An 18,885-nucleotide genomic window follows, 5' to 3' on the forward strand; every position below is an offset into this window, starting at 1 on the left:
GGGCTGCTGCTGCCTGTCATCTGGCTAAAGGCACCCAGTGCCTACCTGCCTTGGAGCCACAATGGTTCTATGACGTCAGGTTGAACTTGGAATGAAGCAATTGGTCCTCCTATCTCCAGTCCTGTCCCTGAGACTTCTAGGCTACTCCACAGGGCTGCTTTTCCGGGCTGCATATTTTCTGCACACCACAAGTAAAGCTCCCTGTTTACTACAGCTCCCTGTTCTCAGAGATGACTGCAAGAGGGACTGTTTGTGGCTTGCCTAGCGGGCAAGCAAGCCCGGCTGCTTGACAGCACCTCATTCCTCAGCATCACCCTGGAGCTTGTAAAACTTGCATTGTTTAATTTTCCTCATGGCGCAGTAATGATTTTCTACTGATTGAGTAGGAGCCTGTGCCAGCTTCGGCGGCAAGGAGGAACTCTCTGTGCCAGGACCCAGACCAGAAGCAATGTTTCCCCACTTCACAAAACAGGAATGCTTGAAAACCTGGTGAATCTCTCTTGGACATAAAGGAGCTGTGTAATACTTTCTGGAGAGACACAACATACATGTTTATTCTTCCCAGATAGGGAACCCATGAGAGGCCAAAGTAACGATGGCACCAAAGACCAAATGCTAAGCCAATGAGTTTATTGAGGTTACTAACAGGAGTCTTGGTGAGTCTTTGGTGATTCAAAATTGGCTGTATCATTCCACTGTTACCTGTGTGATGAGTCACAAAAGCTGCATCACTGGAGTCCCCACCCCAGTCATCTGCCCACTTCCTCTGTACTGGCACCACGATAAGACCCAATGCAGCTGTGAGGGGGAGTCAACAGTGTGTGGGAACCTTAGAGGAGGCTCTACTTCCCACCTTTGTTCTGGACCGGTCTCTTTACCATGGACCTCACAGTAGCTCTATCGTTCAGTTCATTTCACTGTGTGACTCTGGGCCAAGGACTTCTAAAAGTCAGCAGCTCCCTGGTTCCTGAAAGCCAATAGTCATGTTTCACCAGAAGGAAATAGCTTCACTAAAGCAAGCTGTCCTTGCTCAGTAACCCCAGGCTGGCTTCCCCATCAGCAGTCCTGTGCCCACCTCCTGCTCCATGAGGCTCCATGCTGCCCTGTGTCTGATAAGTTATTTCTTAGAAATATGACTCAGTTCCCAGCTCTGCCCAATCTTTGGCCAACCTCTGAGAATGTGTGATCTCTTGTAAGACTAGGTAAGAATTAAGTTTGTAGGGAGAAATTAAAGAAGAGAATTTACATGACTCCAACAGCTGCAGCAGGCTTTGTAAGATGCTAGAGAGGTGCCCTAAAGACCCAGAAGCACAATGGTCAGATTTTATGCTTCAATCAGGACTTCTCTCAGTTCAGGCGATGGGAGGGGGGTGGGCTGTCCTTTCAGACAGAATGGAGAAGTTAGCCATTTCCCTAACAGGACAGGTTGTTTTTGACCTGCAGGGTCTGCTGTCACTTCCTGCAGCTGCTGGGCTGAGAAGCAGCTGCTTTTCTTCTGCAATCAGCACAGAGCAGTTAGAGTTGACTTCCTGGAAGTTTGTGCTCAGCTTGGGACCTCTGCTTTTTTGGGGGGTTGAGGTCCTTTATGATCTGTATCTAGTTTCCCTCAGTTGCTCTTAGATCTAACAAAACTTTAGCATTGAGCCCCACCCCTTCCCTCAGGCTCAGGTAAATGGTGTTCCACATTCTGCAGAGCCCCAACCCAGGCAAAACTTTCTCAAATGGGTGTGAGCTCATTGTGAGTGAGGACCCTTCAAGTTTAGGCCCTGATGCCAGACAATGAAATTACCACAAGAATTGGGAGGATTGGGAGGAGCAATTCTTTTTTTAAATTGCTTTGTTGTTGTTGTTGTTGTGTTTGTTTTTAATCTTTCCCCGATTCTGTTTTATAATTATATTATTTTTATTGTTCGAGAAATTCATTCAAGCACTTGCTATGTTCTGATGAAGTCCAATCCCCAGCTCCTCCTTTCCAGTCCCTCTCCCGTCCCACCAGTCTTCAGCTTGCTTTATCCATGCCAGTGACTCAGGTATGTGCTGTTTCCATCAGTGGGGTCTTACCATCAAGTTCTGCAGAGCATACAGTAGTAATGCCAAAAAGCTTGCAGTGTTTGAGGAAGTCTAAGGGACGCTCCCGACCAACAGTTCAAAGAGAGATAGCCTACACCCTTTAGTGTGGTGCCTGGCAGAGCCCTTGTCCCTCTGTTATGAGATAATGCCATTGTATATGTATTATATATGCATATGAGGTATGGGTATATGTATGTGTATATATTTTAGGAAGCTTTTATGGTAGTAGATTTCCATTTGGCTTTCTCAAATGCCTTTAGCATCTTAGATATGTGTGTGTAATTTATAGCTCCCATAAAAGACAGAAAGCTAGTGGAGGGGAATCAAAAGGAGGAGGACTAGTCTGCAGGTAACATGAAGAAAAAAAGGACAGTAACAGAGCTAGAAGAGCGTGGATGGAAGGGCAGGGAAGAGGTCAGGGTGGGGAGGAAGGACTGGCTCTGCCTAAAGACACTTTCCCTGATTCTTCTTTGTTATGGATAAAAAGGGCCATGAGTCTCTTTGCTCCTATTAAAAAATTTTCACTCTGCTCTGGGGTTTGACTTGTTCAGATTTCCTTCAACCTGAGATCTTGGGCCTCCCTCCTTCACTTGCCCTCCTTCCTCTAAAAACAGTCAAAGTACATATGCTGTTTTCTTCATTGTCATTTTTTATCCTACTCTCCAAAAGAATAAAGATTCTCTGTGCATATTGCCCATCTTTTGAATATTTCCATTAATCATGAAAGAATATATAGACTAGGATTGTGATTCCAGCAAATGATATTTTACTATGCTATCAGTATGATGTTTCTTTTCCAGATCTCTCCATGTTAATATGTATAGATTGGTTCTTCAATTTCACCTTCCAGGGCTATGCCACCATGTGTTTATCAGGACCCTGGTGAACTCCTGGGATGCTCTTTTCTAAAGATGCAGAACATAAACATCAAGTAAACCAAGGCAGTGAAGTTGAGAGGCTTCGCACCCTGACACCTTGGAGTCACCTTTGAGGTTATTCTGGAGCTGTGGACCTATGACAGCGACGGTGTGTCTACAATCTAATGGGAAAAAGAAACAGCTAAGAATGCATTTTAGGGGTTACTCTTGCTATGCACGGTGCATCTGTGAAAGAGCTGTGGGATAAGACAAGGGGTATGAGGGGATAGGGGCATCTTCGGTGACCTGTCGAAGATGAGCTACCGCCCACATGGAAGAGCAGTGGGGCTGCTGGGAAGCAGAGGTGCCACGGGACAGGACAGCAGTTCTCCCAGGGGAGGCACTAATGGAGTATGTAACCACACTTGTCTTCCTTCAGAGATTTTGCTTGTCAATCAAAACAAACTGAACCACAGCCTATTAAGAAAGACATCAGGGTTGCTTTGTGAGGACAGTGATTGTTTAGAATAAAACATTATCCACAACTTTGTGCATGTGAGGCAAGTGACTGAGCTATAACCCATACACATTTTTATTTTATTTTTTAAATTGTGAGACAGGATCTCTGTGAATTATTTACACAGGACCTCACTTTGTTGTCCACTTGGGCCCTGATCTCAAGATCACTGTGCCTCACCCTCTAAGCAATCCCAAGCCACCAGGATCTGTGAAGCAACATGCTCAGAAATCAACCCTGCTCCAAAGAAGCTTTTAGTCTTTAGTCTCAAGATAGGCAGAATCACCTTGCAATACAGAGTCAAATGTTATTGTCTACTGATGCTCCTCCCATCCTTGAGTTCACTGGACAGTGATGAGGGCTCAGCTGGATGCTCAGAGTGAGGGATAGTAAGATGCAATTTTGTAGAAGATTGACTTAAGATGGCAGCCGCTGACTGCAACCCCAAGACTGGAGAGATCCATGGCGGATCCAAGCAAAATGTGACATTGGAAGAAAAGATGGAGGAACAGAGCCATATGCAGCAGAAAAATGTCAAAACTATGGAATGGGAACGAGGCCATAAGAGACAAAGAGCATCTCCTTACTGAATTCGACCAGTCCTAGAGCCAGCCACTGCTTGCCCTGCTGAAACAGAGAGCATGGAGCAGCAAAGCTGCCCCACTGAGGGAGAGGACAACTGGTATTCCGTAGCCTGGAGCTCTCTTGGAAACATGGCATTACTGAATAGGGTTCATCTTCATCTCACCAACCAACCCACAGCATGGAGCTACTGCTCCTGTGGACCCTGCTAGGGAGGAAGGGCCCCAGCACTGCCCACAGGTTACAAGCACGTTGGTCTTACCTGGCAAGCCACAAGACATCAAGCACCAAGGGCAAGGAATGTGTAGCAGCTAGGAGTGCACAAGGACCTGCTCTCAACACCCTGCCTAGCTACAAGATCGCCCAGACTCTGGGCAACAGCAAGGTATCTGGGATATCAGGAATGGTGCACCATTTATGGTGCTTCCGAAATCACAAACTTTGAAAAAACAAATGTTTCATTGCAATGAGTTATTTGCTTATAATGCTGTTTGGGAAAAAATATACTGTGTGACACACTGCCGATGACAACATCACTTCCAACAAACAAATAAATTTTGGAGGATTGGGAAGGGGGAATGGAATGGTGAGTGTGTGGTGGAAGGCAGTGACAGGCATGGGAGAAGGCTTCAGTAGACAGGGAGCATGTTACTGCCAAGTAAGGCCAGCAGGGCAGAGCTCTTGAAGGCTATGCCCAAACTTGCTGTTCAGTGGCATGGTCCCCCTGGCTATGAGCAACAACAGGATGTCTGTGATGGAGAACAGTTCTTTTTGTTGGTTGGGTCTCCTTGAAAGACCTCCATGGTCTGTGCTGCCACAGGAGGTCCTGTTGATGTCTGTGGTCCATATTACATCCCAGAATGAGCTGATATACTTGGCCTATGCTGCCTTTCCAGACCATGTTGATGCCTATGGTCCATATGGTTTGTGCTGCCACCGAAAGCCATGTTGGTATCTGTGATCTGTGCTGTTGATGGAGGCCATGTTGAATTCTGTGCTACCGTGTAGTTCATGTCAATGTCCATTGTCCCTGTAGCCATCAGAGGCCATGTTGGTTTCTTCTGTAATGGTACTGCCTGAGACCATGCTGATCTTCATTGTTTGTTTTACCAATAGAGGACAAGTAGATATCCATTTGGGGCATATTGATATCTCTAGCCCTTGTTGCCACCAAGGGACATGTTGGTGTTTGTGGTCCTGCTGTGGTCAGGGGATGTGTTGATGTCCATGGTCTCTCTTACCACTGGTGGCCATGTGGATGTTCCCAGTCTGTATTGCCACTTGAGACAATGCTGATGTCCATGGCCCATGATGTAGCCCGAAATCATATGGAAGTTGGTGACTCATGCTGCTGCCAACTGTAAAGGGCAAAGTAGCTTCATTTGCAGTGGTATTGGTGACTGGAGACTCACAGTTGAGAAAGAAACACAGAAGGCTTCTGTGACAACCTCTCCTCCTCCCCACCCCCACCTACATCCCCCAAAAGAAACTCTGGACAGGAAGTCATTGAAGAGAACTCTTAAAACTGTGATAGAGATGCTGAATTTTAGTTCTTCATGGTTGATGGCTTCTGGTGGGGAGTGAGGGTGAGGAAAGACTCAATTTTCTTTAAGAGGATGGTCACTGGGAGTTTAACTTGGTTTCTTCTTCTTCTTCTTCTTCTTCTTCTTCTTCTTCTTCTTCTTCTTCTTCTTCTTCTTCTTCTTCTTCTTCTCCTCCTCCTCCTCCTCCTCCTCCTCCTTCTTCTTCTTCTTCTTCCTCTTTCCTCCTTCTCCTCCTTATTTTTTGATCAGGTATTGAGGGGGCAGGGGTAGACCTCATAAGACTGGAAAGTGAGTGTTATCAGGATGCATTATGTCAAATTTCCAAATAATCAATAAAAGTATTATGTTGGGGAGAAAAGATATGGTTTTGTAAGATTTTATTTTTACTTTTATTTTTAACTGTGTGTGAATGAGTGTGTGTGTGTGTGTGTGTGTGTGTGTATACAGGTATTCACAGAGGCCAGATGAGGGGGTTTGATCCTCTGGAATTACAGACTTTGCACCTCTGGTTGTGGGTACTAAGAACTGACCTTGGCAAAAACATTAAATATGCTTTACTACTGGGTAAGCTCTCCAGGCCCTGGAGTGAGAGAACCTTTCTGGGTACTATTTTCTGGCTCTAATCCATTCAAACATAGTGGGATAGCCCATATTGGTTGGTGTCCAATCTGAAAAAACATAAGGAGCTGGTGTGCACATAATTTCTAGTTGTTCAATCTCTGCCACTCAAATTAGAGTCATGAAAGTTGGGGTCATGTAAATTAGGGTCGTGCAAATCAGGTTCAAGCAAATCAAGGTAGACCTAGTTGATCTAAGTTCAGTCTTGCCCAAAGGATCAAGTCAAAAGGTACCAGACCACAGCTCTGGCAGGAAGAAGTTTACAGCATTCCAAGACCAATTTTTTGGGGGTTAGAGAGATGGCTTTGTGGTTAGAAGTAGTTAGAAGTGCCAATAGCTTTTGCAGAAGGCCTGAGTCCAGTTCCCAGCACCCACAAGGAGCAGTAAGTTCCATGGGCATGCACCTACATTCACACAAACATATCCGCCCCCCAAACCCCACTCACACACACACAAATCAATATTGTTTAAACAGGACACAATGTTTCATGGGCAGGTAATGGGGTGGTCATGGGAAGACTATGATTAAATACCTCATGCAAAGTTCTCTAAAATTTAATAAAAAGAATAACAACAGTACGAATAAATATTTCAAAAGATTTAATAGTTTGTGATACCCAGATAAAGCTTATGAAAATCCCTTAATGAGGACCTGGGCCATTTTCAGGCCTTTTACCAATGGCCTTCCTCCCATGACAGTCAGCGTACTCACTGTGGAGTATAACACAGCTTAGGGCCTACTGATATGGCACACAGCTCAGCAAGGTATGGAATCCTGACCTTGAGACCCAGAGACCTTGCTAAGTCAGTTCTGTCTGTAAGAGCAGCAGACACAGGCTACAGCCTACATTCCCTCTCGAGCACAGAAAGGCAAAACTGGTGGTGAGGGCACAACACACAGAGGAGAGACAGCTCTCACACTGCCCTGGGCATGTTGCATGGACTGAGCTGTGTATGAGGCTTGTCAAGGAAAGAAACAGCTCTCACCTCAAAAGAATAAAGGAGACAGTTTACTCTGGAGTGGCAGTGACCAAGGAGTAGATTTAGGTTTCCTTAAATACCATGGTTCCCACCAGGCAAGAGTCCAGGGAAGTTTTACATTAATGGGACAAAGGAAAACATATGTTAAGGCACTTCGAACACACTAAAGGAAGCACTTGGTGTGTAAAAGTTTTTAACTACAGGCCCAAGACCCTGACAACATTCCCAGATTTTGAAAGATGGAAACTAAGATTCTGTCTGTATATTCCAAAGGTATTAGCTACTGGTCACAGAGCCGCTAGGTAACATACAGAGAAGGACAATAATAAATGGCTTTGAAGGATGATAGAGATGATCCACCATACTTTGGCTTTGGACTTGCAACATTCCAACCTTTCCCGATCACTGAAATTCTAATCAGTCAATCAGTCTTTGTAGTCATAATGTAGTTCCAGAAATCCTTTCTACCAGGTTCCAGCGTCCACGCTCTAGCTTACACAGGTTCATTTCTAGCACTTCTTGGTCTGCACATCTGACTATTTACTAGGCACTTTTGTAAGAAGGCATCCAGCTCATGCCAACTTCTGTCCTTGCTTTCTCCTCTTGCACTGACTTTCTCACACACAGGATGGGTACCTGCTGCTTACAGGACAGTGCACTCTGTTGTACTGGACTCAACCACTAGACACTGAATCAGCACTGACAGCATGGATTATCTGAAGCCCTGTCTGAAGGAGGGAGAAACAGAAGCCGATTTTTCCCTGCACGGAGTTTCTTTTCTATCCAGGAATCTTGGGAAGTTGGTGTGTGATAGCACACAGTGGGACAGAAGAATTTCTGTTTGGATTTGTATTCATATTTTTTCCACATAATGCTCAATTTGGAATAAAGGTCAGGATGCTTTTGGGCTTTGGAACCTGGCTTAGGGAAATCACAGACCTTGTCACTATACATATATATATATATATATATATATATATATATATATATATATATATATATGTGTGTGTGTGTGTGTGTGTGTGTGTGTGTGTGTGTGTGTGTGTGTATAATAATTACACACATATATTTGTCAATATATTATATACATATTATATATTCTCAACATATATGTAATATATTATATATGTAATATAGTATATATCCATATAATCTATATATTATACACATATAATATAAACATACACACATATATATTTGTCAATACATTATATACACATATTCTCAATATATATTATATATTCTCAATATATATTATATGTTATATATGTAACATATTATATACATATATGTATAGACTCTATATATCATATACATGCATGTGTAATATATAGTATAATAATATACATATTATAAAATATAATTAATAAAATATATACTGTTATCTAAGAAATGAACGTCCTACGGTAGCATACAATACATTTGTCATCACTGTGACTAACAAAATATACTAGTAATTACATCTGCCCCATGCAGAACAAATGACCTAGTGAGTCATCTAAGTACTGTCTAAGTACAAACTCCTGTTTGCATTGCTGCCACCTTAGAGGGGAGTTTGCAGCAAAGGTAGCTGAGTCAGAGAGAGGCTGTAAAGGCTTATCAAATTCGTACACTTGGCAAACAGGAGGCACAAGGTCTGGACACACATGCTGTGATTTTAGAGGCTTTCAGCCACTATAAATGTTGCTTCTTGGGGCTGGAGAGATGGTTCAGACAGTAAAATGCTTGACACTTAAGCACAAGGACCCATGTTGTACTCCTAGCACCTGAGTGGAAAGCCAGGCTGGTGGCACAAATTTATAATTCTCATGCTGGGGAGGCAGGCATTTGGGGATCCTTGTGCCTTGCTGACTTAGGTTTGGGAATCTCAGGTTCCAGGTGAGATCCTGCCTCTAAAGGCAAGATGAGAGACATCAGGAGGAATCACCCCAAAGGCCATCCTCAGGCCTCCATAAACAGGCACTGTACATATGTGTCCACCCCCACAAACATGGATCCACACAAATGTTGCTTTTTATTTATAAATAACTTATTTCTGACATAAATGTTTTCTTGTCTTTTGTTTAGTGCCTTGGCCATACTTATGTTAACAAAAAGTATGAAAGCTTGTAAAACATTTTGATTTAAAAAATATAACCAGATGTTTGTGTTAAAAATAATTTTATTTCCTTACATTTACATTCACGCTATTTGACTGATGAGGGTTCTTCATAAGATACTGTACTGGCTGATTTTGTGTCAACTTGACACAGGCTGGAGTTATTACAGAGAAAGGAGCTTCAGTTGGGGAAATGCCTCCATGAGATCCAGCTGTAAGGCATTTTCTCAATTAGTGATCAAGGGGGAAGGGCCCCTGGTGGGTGGATGATAGTCTTGGGTTCTATAAGAGAGCATGCTAAGCAAGCCAGGGGAAGCAAACCAGTAAAGAACATCCCTCCATGGCCTCTTCATCAGCTCCTGCTTCCTGACCTGCTTGAGTCCCAGTCCTGACATCCTTTGTTGATCAACAGCAATGTGGAAGTGTAAGCTGAATAAACCCTTTCCTCCCCAACTTGCTTCTTGGTCATGATGTTTTGTCCAGGAATAGAAACCCTAAGACAATTACTACGAAAGATGGTGTCAGGACCTGGGTTAGTTCAGAGAAACATTGATAAGCTCAGGTTTGGAGCAGATCTAAGTGTCTGATGACTGACTAGACTGAGCGTCTTCACAGTCACACTTTCTCTGCCATAAAATGGGCTTGGCAGTCTGTGGGCCTCACAAACAGTTCTTAGAATCAAGTAAGAAGATGTGTCTGAATTCTTAGTCCTTTGCCTCAACTAGCCTGTGGTATCCAAGTCTCTGACTCCCACCCATCCAAGACCTACTGTGTGCAAACATCACTGAGTGTCACTATTGTCACCATTCTCAAAGACTGGTAACTAAGTAAAGGAAACATAGCACCCTGGCTCAGTTATAGTCAAGAAACCATGCCTGCACCTGCCAAGTTCTTCCTAAGATCCCAACTTCCCTGATGATTCCTCACGTTCCAGCCTCAGCAGATGTAACTAAATTAAAATGTCCAATGCCAGTGTGGTGACATGCCTTTGTAATCTAAGTGCTAAGGAGACAGAGGCTGAGACTCTCTGACCAGCTCATTCGAGGTCTATATGAGACCTTATCTCAGAAACCAAGGCAAAGATTGCTGAAGAGATGGCTTGGTGATTAAGAGAAGTTGATCTTCCAAATGACTGCACTTCACTTCCCAGCTCTCATATCACAGAGCTTACCACTATATAACTCTATCTCTGGGGATCTAAAGCCCTATTCTGATTTCTATGGGCATCCGTGTGCACGTACACATACGTACAGGAGGAGGAGGAGTGGGGAGGGAAAGGAGTGGAGAGGAAGGAGGAAGAGGAGGGAGGGGGAAGAAGGGAGCACCTAAAGAACAGCACTCAAGGTCAACCTCTTGCCTCCACTTGCACAAACACACATACATGCATGCACACTTCCACAAACATACACATACATGTACACTTACATAACCCCCTGACACACGCTGCTTACATGCAATTTCTAGGCTGATATAGATGCGCATTAAAGACCTTCACTGTCAGGAGCTGAAGGGGTCTGCAACCCTATAGGAGGAACAACATGAATTAACCAGTAACCCCCAGAGCTCGTGTCTCTAGCTGCATATGTAGCAGAAGATGGCCTAGACGGCCATCAATGGGAGGAGAAGCCCTTGGTCTTGCAAAGATTATATGCCTCAGTACAGGGGAAACACCAGGGCCAAGAAGCAGGAGTGGGTGGGTAGGAGACCGGGGTATAGGGGACTTTCAGGATAGCATTTGAAACGTAAATGAAGAGAATATCTAATAAAAAATTGTTAAATTAATTTAAAAAAAGACCTTCACTGTCACATCTTCGATGAAAAACAGAATAAGTGCAGAGAGAGAGAAAAAAGAGTAATAGGAAGTGTGTGGGTTCATTGATGCTGTGGCAGAGAGATGATTCACTACAGAATTCCGAAGCACAAGAAAGAAATGGATGCAAATGACTGGTGGCACCTGAGCCTGCTGAAGCTTCTTTGCACAGCTGTTTGTCTGTGGGCAAAGCTGGCTAGATATTCTCCATGGATTCCTGATTATTAAAAGACAATTTCCCAGCTGCTTCAATCCATTTTCTCTGTGGCTTCTTTCTGTCGTTTTTGCTGGTTTTTCTTCTTCCTGGGCTTATGGGGACATTCATACTGCTTAAAGAGGGCACTAGTACTTTGCCTTTGCAGGGTACTGTGATCAGTCATTAATGATGCCCTCCATACCCAGATTTCACCAGGCTGAGAACACGGACTTCCACCTTTGTCAGATGTCTAGTTCAGATGAAAGGAAGCACAGGTTTCAAAGTATGAAAGATGGAATCATCTTCTGATGACAAATTCTGGGAGAAATATTGATGTACACTGCAGAATTTGCTTCAGCAGACCTCAGTGACACACAGTAAGTGAGGTCTGAGCTCTTCATAAGCAGTGCAGATAGGACCAAGGGGCCACAGAGATCCTTTTATGGATGTGGAGAGGCCTGGGTCTGGGTCAGCAGTGGGCCTGACCATGCTGCCTGCCTTGTGTCTTTTTTCTCTAACAAAGACACACAACTCCTCCTGTCTGTACTTTTGTTCTATAGTTCCAGGTGTCCTCAGATAACTATAGTCTGAAAAAAAACTTAAGTGGAACATTCTAGAACTAACCAATTGATAAAATTTTAAGTTGCCTGTCCATTCTTAATACTATGACATCTCATACCACCCAACTCAAGTCCACCTGAGACATCAATCACCATTTCCCCAACATAGCTACATCATATGTGCTAGCCAACCATTATTCACTCAAGTAGACACATCTAGCTTGTCAGACCAAGTCTTGAAGAGTCACAATGTTTATGTTCAAGTAATGAGAGGTGGAGAAAAAAAAAACAAAAGGAAAGAACATTCATGTAACTCTGATTACAGTTCATTGGTATGGTTGTTCTATGTTATCATCCATTATCATGTCAATCTCTTACCCTAATTAACCTATAAACTAATTCTTACTGTAGCCATATATAGAGACATATGTTTTGTATATACATAAAAATACATAGTGTCTATAGAACTTGGTATTATTTTAAACTTGGTGAATTATTTGGGGCCTTGGAACATAATTTCATGAATAAGATCCAATCACTTGGTCTTTTCTTATTTGAAAATCCTCTACTCTGATCCGGTGACTTAGTCTACACGAGATGGCCACATCGCTGTAACTGATGAGAACCTGCCGTTAGCATAGCCACAGCCATGAGTTCAGGAGCTCTAGAACTCCTGGTAAGAAATCTCCCTGAACCTGAGACCATGGATTGTATACAAATCTAAAATTTTACCCTTACTTGGAAGCCAACTAAGAGATGTTAGGGCAAGAGAAATGAAATACTCAATAAAACCAGAAGAGTCATGGACAGGAAGGGAGGCATTGAAGCTCCTGCAAGGAGTGACGCCGAGATCTAGAATTCTATCCCACACCAGCCATGTTGAGTCCACTCCCACTCAGCAACCCACTGCTTGCTGCTGCTGAATCTGTACAAAGTGCAGAATCTGCACTGATTTTTAATGCCATCAACTTTCAACAATCTCCTCCAGTAGATTTTTACAAATTGCCTAAGCCTGTGATCTCAGTAGACTCTCAGCAATGGCAAACCGAAAATGGAGTCTATGTTCAAGCACCATCGGCTGAGGTTGCAAGTCAAAATCCAGAAAGGAGGCCAAGAGTTGAGGAGTCAGCAAAGCTGATCTCTCACTCCTCATGGGTGGTGGGTTTGTGCCTTTGCAGACATCTCCATGCCTCTGTGGGTCTTTGTTTCACATCATTTATCTTTCACTTATGAAGAAGTAGGGGTGGTCATGGTGGGGACAGAAGCCAGGCACTGCGCTCTTAAATCTGCCTCTCCTGGGTAAGATTTGAATGACTCTAGGCTGAAAAATTATTCCATCTTTCAGATTCTTCATCTATAAATTAGAAATGAATGCAATAATTCATGGAAAATATTTAGTATGGTGCCTGGTGCACAGTAGCATAAAGATACAGAGCTAATATGACTTTCCTGGGATGTAGAGGTCAATAAATAATTGAGGCTTAGCAGAGAGTATACATGTAAGGCCAGTCAGTATGAGTGTGTGTGTGTGTGTGTGTGTGTGTGTGTGTGTGTGTGTGTGTCTATGTATCTTAGTGTATGGGTCTGAATGTCTCTATACTGTGTATATATGTGTGTTGTGTGTGTTTGTGGGAGGGATGTGTTTGGCAGCCATGACTAATAAATTCAGAATATACTGATCCAACCCTACCTCTTGGCACTATAGCTGAGTGACTTTTTGCTTGAGCTAATCACCCTTCCTATTCTTTACCTTCATATTCTTCTATTTTATTCCTCCTGTTTTCTGATAATTTAACAACACAGCTAATCAGAGAGACAGAGCTCAGTAGCTCAGTGCTTGCTCACATGCACTGAGTTCAATCTCTAACACAGCTAATTAATAAATGAATAATTATTAATATATTAATAATTAATTAATTAACTAATTAACAAATACACAATACAGCACATATTCTGCTATGAATGAGGTATTTAACAGCAATACCTTGTCTGTGCCTCCTGCATCTTAGTGTTCAATGTGGTTTCTACAATGATTATACCTGAAACTGCCACATACATCACTTTGTCCTAGGGAAGCCATACATAATTCTTGCTCTGTGTTTGTCTGTGACCTCTATAGCCCACCTTTGTGGACTCCCTGCATTCTCTGGGAAGTGGAAGCAAAGATAGGCAACCCTGTAGGAGTTGGCAAAGGGTTCAAATGGCTACATTCATTTTTCAATCCTCAGCCACTACAAACTCAGAGGCAATCAGAAGCTGCCCCTGGTAATAGGCAAATGCTTTATTAACACGCTTAATTATATTTTATATGATAAAAGCAAATGCGACTGGAAAGTTATCTGTTCATTTCTCCCAGATCTCACCCTGCAAGTCCCATCAGTTGTTCCTGAGTCTCACAGTGGCAGGGGTGAATTATAAGCTGAGGCTGCGTTTGTTCCTCATTCCTGTGTTTTTATGCCTTGCTGCACTCCAGGTGCCCATAATGGAGATGTGATTCTCAGTCACACAGAAGGAAATATTTTAAGACCTGCCAAAACCCTTGGCTCAGAACTTGCTTTTCCAAGCAACCTGTCTGAGCCTGGAGACTGAGGTGAATTATTGAGACCTTAGAGGGTTCACCAAGAAGAGTGTGTGGGGAGGGTGAGGCTGGAGGCTTTATCTGAAATCCCACTACTTTCCCCCTGTAGACACAAGCTGGGCTGCAGACTCAATGTCTCCTCTGGGAGCCATCTCCTGGCACACAAGGGGAGGGCAGAATGGCACCAGGCAGGGGGGAGCTGAGGATTCAGGGCATCACATTTATCTTTGGCATCAAGAAGCAAGACAATAACAGATTAGTTCCATCTGCATCTGGCTTCTAGTCTCAGGACCAGGCTTTGGTAATTGAACGTAAGTTCCCCTTTTGGATATCACAGACCAACACACCTTTCTCTCGATGACCACCCCTGATTCTATGCACTTTCTCTGAGTTGTAAGTAGATAACTCTCACTGCACTTCTATGACGTGGGTGCTGTTCTCACCCTCAGAAAGGAAACTGAGACATGGAACGTCGAAAATTGCATGATATCACAGATGTAGAACTAACTAGGAAAGGATGCAGTATCCAAGGCTAAGTGAGAAGGTTTCCAATTTTGCACTCTATACATTGTGATCCAGATGCTTGTACCGAGGATAATGGTGAAGGTAAAGGAGATGCTCATTGGATGGGACACTGATGCTGCTTATGAAGGAAGATGAATGTGTGGTGATGAATATTGATTGTCAACTTGACAGGACCTTACATCATGTCTGAGACAAACCTCTGGGCCTGTATGTAAGAGCACTTCTAGACTGGGTTAATAGAGGTTGGAAGACTAACCCTCAATGTGGGTGGCACAATCCTGTGGACTGGAGTCCCAGACTGAATATAGAGGTAAGAGAGAGCTGAGTCCCAGCAGCCATTTTCTCTGCTTCCTAGCAATAGAGGTAACATGACCACTCGACTCTGACTCCTATCACCATGACTTCCCCACCCTGATGAACTATGCCCTTGAACTGTGAACCAAAATCAGCCCTTCTTTGATTAAGTTGTTTGCCCCACCCCATATTTTGTCATAAGAGCAAGAGAAATAACAAATTCATAAAATAAAGGAGATGATGATGTTGATGATGAAGGAGGAAGGTATGCTGCTGATGGTGGAGGATGAGGACAAGGATGTCACCAAAGGATGTTGGTGATGGTGCTGATGGTGCTGATGGTGCTGATCTGCTTGCTGATCATCGCTGCCTATCTTATCTTGCCTACATTGTTGCATTCTATTTTAAAAACTCTATAGACTCATGATTTTTATCCCCATTTCACGGTTGTGCAAACTGAGGAGTTGAACAGAGAAATGAGTTGCACACACAGTCACACAGTTCAAAGGCAAAAGCAAAAGTCAGGACTGGGACTCACCATCAACCAGCTGATCACGCAGACCCATAGTTTGTAAAGAGAATCACACCGACTAGCCGTGTTGCCTTTTTATGTGAGGTACAGAACAAAAACAAAAACAAAACCTGTAAATATTCACAAATTCTCAAGTCCTCAAATGACACCAGAGTAATGGTAGACATTCCTTATGAATGCAATAAAGCATAGCAGAAGGAGAATATATTATGCCAGCTGAGAAAGAATGGACTGGAAGCACAAAATTAAATGCCCACAGGAAGCTCTTGTCCTTCCAAGAACTGTCTCCTTCTTAAGTCACTGCGGTGTCTCCTCATATCCATTCTAGGCACTGCAAGTGAGGGCTTCCTGTGTGGATGATTTCTGACATAAACTGGCACGTGTGGTTACTTCCCAAGAGCCCTGGGAAGGTGACGACAGCTTGGAGACAATGGTGGGCTTCTGGGCAGGGAGGCTAAGCTGCACTCCCAGAGCCATGAGTTTATTCCTACAATCTGGACTTCAGTGAAGGAGACATTATGCCTCAGTATGTTCCTGCCAGGTTACCTACAAATAGAGAGATCACAAGTTGTGAACCTGAGAAAACCAATACTAATAAAATTGGGGGAATTATCCAAATTCCTGCCTGATATTCCTGTGAAGGACTGGTTGGATACACTGCCTGTTATAGTTGTTCTTCCTCTGCCATATCTCAGCCACTCTGGCTTTTTGCACATCCTGTGGCATCCTGAGACTACTCTCTAGTCCCTAACCCTCATCTAGCCCCTGCTAACAAGCTGACATTTGAATGCTTGTATAACTCAGCCAACATCCACTGACTCCTGCCATTTCCAATGTCCCAGCTCCTCCAACCAGTCTAGGCACGGTTACTTCACTCTGCTTCTGAGCCTCTCACAGCACTCGGGACTAATTTCATTTGTGTTCTTTAGATGTTAATGTGTTTGCTTGTGGTCTATATCTCTTTCTAAATAAGGCAACACTCTGTATCTCCTATTCATGACTAGCTAGTCAATGTCCTGAACTGAGACAGGAGACAGACAATGGCCAGTATTTGTGTCATAAATAAAGGGTAAGTATTCATGAACAAATAAAACTTGATATGACATATTTTCCTTCCTGGCACTGCTAAAGGAGGAAAACTGCTAACCCATCCCACCTCTAACTGAGGACATTGAGGATGTTCTAATGGAGGACACAAAATCTGGAGTAGAAATTTGGGGAATGGCAGTAAGGCAGGAGGGTCAATGAAGTGACCAGTCACTGTAGGATATACAAGAAAATATGCAAACCAGGAGACCAGACGTCCAGGCAGCTGTCTCCTCATGAGTCATTTGAAATATTCTATGAAGATTTGTGTATTTATCTCTCCCTGGAGAATTCATCATAAGCTGTGGAATTCAAGACAGATACCTACCTTCTATGAAGAGTCTACACTTTTAGTACAGAGAAAATAGTCTACCCTGTGTCCAAGGATCAAGGGGAAAGGCTTCTGCGTTTCTATAGTTTCCTGTAATGAGTCCTTACAACCATAAACTTGTCAAGCCTGGAATCTCCTGAGAAGAATCTTATTGATGGATTATCCTGATCAAGTTGATCTATGGGAGATCAGCTTGATCATTAATTGACATAGAAAGGCCCAGCCCACTGTGGGCATCACCATCCAAATCCTAGACAAGAAATCCTGAACAGTGTAAGAGAAGAGAACGCTAGATTCATTGTCTCTTTATTTTTTTTCTTCTTATTAAAAATAGATCCTTCTCTCATGCAGTGCATCCCAACCACAATTTCCCCTGTCTCCATGCCTCCTACCTTCCCAAACTTCTCTTCTCCCAGGATCCACTTCTTACCCCCATTTCATATTCAGAAAAGAGCAGGCCTCCAAGAGGGAAATCCAAACAGGACAAAACAAGATGCAATAAGACAAGGTGAATGCCCCCATGTTGAGACTGGATGAGAAAAACAAAACAACAACAACAACAACAACACTAGGAGAAAAAGGATCTCAAGAGCAGGCAAAAGAGTCATAGACCTGCCTGCTCTCACTGTTAGAAGACCCACAAAAGTACCAAGCTAACAGTCTCATACATACTAAGGACCCAGTGCAGGCCCAGGCTGGCCCTGGGCTTCCTGTTTCAGTCTCCGTGAGCCATGTGTGCTCTGCTTAGTTGATTCAGTGAGCCTTGTTCTGCTAGTGTCTGCTAACCACTCAGATTACTACAGTCTTCTTTTTTTCGTTTTCTTTTTTTGTTTGTTTGTTTGTTTTTTGTTTTGGTTTGTTTTGGTTTGGTTTTTTGTTGTTGTTGTTGTTTGGTTTTTTGTTTTTCAAGGCAGGGTTTCTCTGTGTAGCCCTGGCTGTCCTGGAACTCACTTTGTAAAGCAGGCTGGCCTCGAACTCAGAAATCTGCCTGCCTCTGCCTCCCGGGTGCTGGGATTAAAGGCTTGTACCACCACGCCCGGTTTACTACAGTCTTCTTGACAATAAATGCAAAGTAGCTAACTAGATGCTTGAGCTCCTGTCTTGACTTCCCCAGAGCAATGGGCTCTAAGCTGGATCTTTGGGTTCACTAAACTCCTAAGTTGCTTCTAATCAAAATATGTGACCACAGAAACACAATGAATGTAAAACCTTGCAAACTGTGGCCCCTGATTCTAATTCACAGTAACAGAGTACTTACTGTCTTTGCTTTTCATATGTATGTGGTGTGGATACATGTGAGTTACATGTTTGCATGTGTGGGTATATGTGTGTGCTCAGCTGTGCATGCACAGATGTGCCTACATATTTGGAGACCAAAGGTTGATTCTGGAAATCTTCACTCTTCCACCATCCTGGCTGAGCCAGGATCTCTCAGTCAAACCTAGACCTCATTAATAAGTGAGCCTTGATAGCCAACTCACTCTGAAGATTCCCTGACTCTAATGTCCAGGGATGAAATCAAAAGTAAGCTAAGATATGCACCTGCATCTAACAGGACCCCCAGAGAGAGATCTAAACTCTAGGATTCTTGCTTATTGGATAGCTGCTTTGACCATTGAGCTATTTCCTCACTCCAAAATATTTATTTTTCATTGGAAAACTATTTGAAGTCTCTGCTTACAGGAACGCCATCACCTTTTACAGAC

The 18,885-nt window shown here is 43.3% G+C and overlaps 1 long non-coding RNA gene across 2 annotated transcripts; it reads left to right on the forward strand.

Moving 5' to 3' along the window:
* The first annotated feature begins 775 nt into the window (after positions 1 to 775).
* On the forward strand, positions 776 to 4,480 carry Gm29854. 2 transcript variants are annotated; one of them, XR_384637.2, is made up of 3 exons: positions 776 to 1,202; positions 1,916 to 2,030; positions 2,871 to 4,480. It is a non-coding gene; the product is annotated as a predicted gene, 29854 (long non-coding RNA). The 2 variants fall into 2 exon arrangements; XR_384638.2 differs by having other exon boundaries at positions 2,921 to 4,480.
* The last annotated feature ends 14,405 nt before the right edge of the window (positions 4,481 to 18,885 follow it).

This window comes from Mus musculus, chromosome 16 (assembly GCF_000001635.26).
Source record: "Mus musculus strain C57BL/6J chromosome 16, GRCm38.p6 C57BL/6J".
In the NCBI taxonomy this organism is placed as follows: domain Eukaryota; kingdom Metazoa; phylum Chordata; class Mammalia; order Rodentia; family Muridae; genus Mus; species Mus musculus.